A 2965-nucleotide genomic window follows, 5' to 3' on the forward strand; every position below is an offset into this window, starting at 1 on the left:
TTGCTCAAACAACTAACTAAAACTGGAGAGAACTACCAACACTCGAAACCAATACTACAACAGACCGACATTTTCGCCAGATCGGAATTTGGGGACTCATTTTCTCCCATGGGAGCATGCTTCCAGTTATCCCTAAGAGGACAGTGAAATTCTTCAATGTCAACAGTGAATAATTTGAAATTTTCAAGACAATGTCAATTCGCTTTCTTAAAATATGAAATACTTTGTAGAAGAAAAGATTGCAGATTTTTTTTTGGGAGAAANGGGGGGGGGGGGGGGGGGGTTAAATATGGGATGAAACCGCTCACCCTCGCTCCAAGAAACCGGGCCTCCAGTAACTCCTGCTTCCTGGGGTCCAGGGTGGTCTGAAAGTGCTCCATCTTGACGCCAGCGCCTGCAAAAACACACAACTACTTCAGGACTTCCAGTTGTCTTCATTTTATTAAGGTGACGGTATTAATTTTGCATTAATTCGAAAAACACTTGTTTTCGTTTACATTGTTCGCTCAATTTTATAGGAATTACATGACATCACAGCAATATTATCTCGGTATTCAAGTGGAGAGACGTATCGTGTAAAGTGGTCCATCTCCTTCCATTGTTTTGCAGAATTATTTTCAAAATGAGTGGTTTCAAGAAAATTACAATAACATAAGACCGTTTTTTTTAACAACAAATTCTCTTGTTCCTGAGCTGATCGAAACATTCATGAGAATGCCTGATCCGACTGTTTTCTGTTTTAGGACTTCAATGTAGATTATTTTTAATCACTTGAGAGTTATTAAGCGATTGTAAAAAATTCATGAAACTAAATTCAATAATACGGATGAACGTGCCAATTTCTTAACGAATTCTCCAATTTATTCTTCATTCCAGATATTCGTTTTTAGAAACAAAGTGAATAATTGAAGTCAATGTAAAATTTATCAGTCAACTCATAGCCTGAAAAAGGGGGTGATCAAGTGCTAAAACAAGATAATTTTTTCCGTTTATAAAAAAAATACAATATATATGATGCTCTCCACATTCTTATCATATATTCAAATATAAAAATTACCGTCACCTCAATCAATTTTTATTTGTCAACTTTTTTTTTTGATGATTCGATTTTTTCGACTACCTGAGACAGGAGAATAAGCAAACTTACAATAAATTCCAACCCTGTGGAGGTTTGGTGCAGAAGAAAGAGAGAGAGTGAGAGAGAGAGAGAGAGAGAGAGAGAGAGAGAGAGAGAGAGACTGCGATGGCTCTGGCTAATACTCTCGAAAATCGATACTTGCCGGTCTCGGAAAATTTTCGGCCGTTATCGGAGAGTCTACCTAAACATAGTCCACTGTGGAGGCCCTGAGAATTCCAATGCGTCACGGAGGATATTCTGTACTTATGGCTATTCAATTGTATTCTCGCATGATCAGGGACTTGAGAATTCTATCATGCAGAAATTTTGTGTCGATAGTTTGAGGGCTTTTCACGGATTGAGAATCTTGTAGAGACAATCTCCATCCGTGTTCCCATTTCCATTAAAGAGCTGCTGAAGAGTCTCTTGTCAACACTTTTTGTCTCATGTTAACAATTTCTTGTAAGTGTACTAGGATGAAATTCAAGAATTTATTGATGGAATTGGGGTTTTCAAGAGCGAGAAGGGGGTCGACTGATGAACAGATGCCGATTATTCCTTTTCAGTTGCAGGAAAGAAAATTCAATATCTGATAATAAAGCGATTGTTTACTTCCCAAAAATCTTTAGGTGATTGTTCTCATTGTTGCACATTAAAAAAACATTAGATTCATTCATTAAATGAACCATTTATTTAGTGCTTCGAGAGTCTACTAATTGATATTTCTCATAATTTTCCATTGTTGACAAAGAACTAAAGAATGAATTGCAGAGGTATTAAAATGTAATTGGTCGAATGTGACAGCTTCATTTCCGAGCGAAATTTCAGAGGATCTCTCTTGCAGATAGGAGGATATATTTGACGAAAGAAGAGCTCCCGTTAATTTTTCCTCGAAATAATGGTATCTCGTGAGCATTGACCACTTCAATACAATATTCTTCGATACAAATCAAAGAATTATTTTTTTCCAAGGGAAATTCATGAGTAGTTTTGCTTATCTTGTACGTTGGGAACTTATCTGACAAATGGATAAATTTGAACCTTCATGGAATATTTTACGAGACACACACTAAATCATTTCTATAATCATTTGTCGTTGAAGAAGAATAGGAATCATTGAAAAACATATCGACGGGTGATGTTCGTTGAAGAATTTGTTACGGTCGATGTATTGAAAAATCGTTGGACTGAGTGATGAAAGTGATCATCTATTAGATACTTCCGGTTATGAAAACACTGAGAGAACTCGAAACTCGAGCAAATTGAAAAATTGCGTAAATTCTCCTCGACACCCAAAAATCCTGTGAAGAATGGAGAAAAAACCATCGCATCGTATCCTCCCATAAACCCGCTTATCATTCCCCACGATGTTCCATGAATCATTAAATGTAGTTGCCTTATTCCAAACCAAAAACAATGGCTGCCTGAATTCTTGGACTATTTTCTTAACCATCTACCTCAGAAAGTTAAAAGAAAGAAAAAATCTCCCTCCCCGCATTTATAGGTACTTCGCCAATTACTATATTTTTTGCAATATAATCCTCTACCTTCTTCGATATCTCTCAATGATTTCTCCGGAAAAATCACATTAAACCCCTCCTTAAATCATCTCATCTCTAATTAAAGGTGTCTGACGACCCTTTGACCTTTGTATGTCGCGTGTGTGTACGCGTTTCAACCCAAAAATCAATACAACCACAGTTGAGTGTCCGCCAATGAATTTTCTCCTTTTTCCTTTTTTATTCCACCTCAATAAAATCTTGTGCACCAACGGGCGTGGCAGTGATTTTTCCACCACCCCAAAATACTCCCACTTCCAGTCCACACCATCACCCCCCCCCCCCCCCC

The 2965-nt window shown here is 37.4% G+C and overlaps 1 long non-coding RNA gene across 2 annotated transcripts in view; it reads right to left on the minus strand.

The window, feature by feature from the left end:
- Positions 1 to 308: 308 nt before the first annotated feature.
- Positions 309 to 2965, minus strand: part of LOC107045418 — a 5831-nt gene continuing 3174 nt past the window's right edge. For both annotated transcript variants that reach the window (XR_001461432.1, XR_001461433.1), the window contains exon 3: positions 309 to 394. This is a non-coding gene — a long non-coding RNA (uncharacterized LOC107045418). The remainder of the gene's footprint in view (positions 395 to 2965) is intronic.

This window comes from Diachasma alloeum, unplaced genomic scaffold, assembly GCF_001412515.2.
Source record: "Diachasma alloeum isolate Michigan unplaced genomic scaffold, Dall2.0 Dall_scaffold_00935, whole genome shotgun sequence".
NCBI classification, from domain to species: Eukaryota; Metazoa; Arthropoda; class Insecta; order Hymenoptera; family Braconidae; genus Diachasma; species Diachasma alloeum.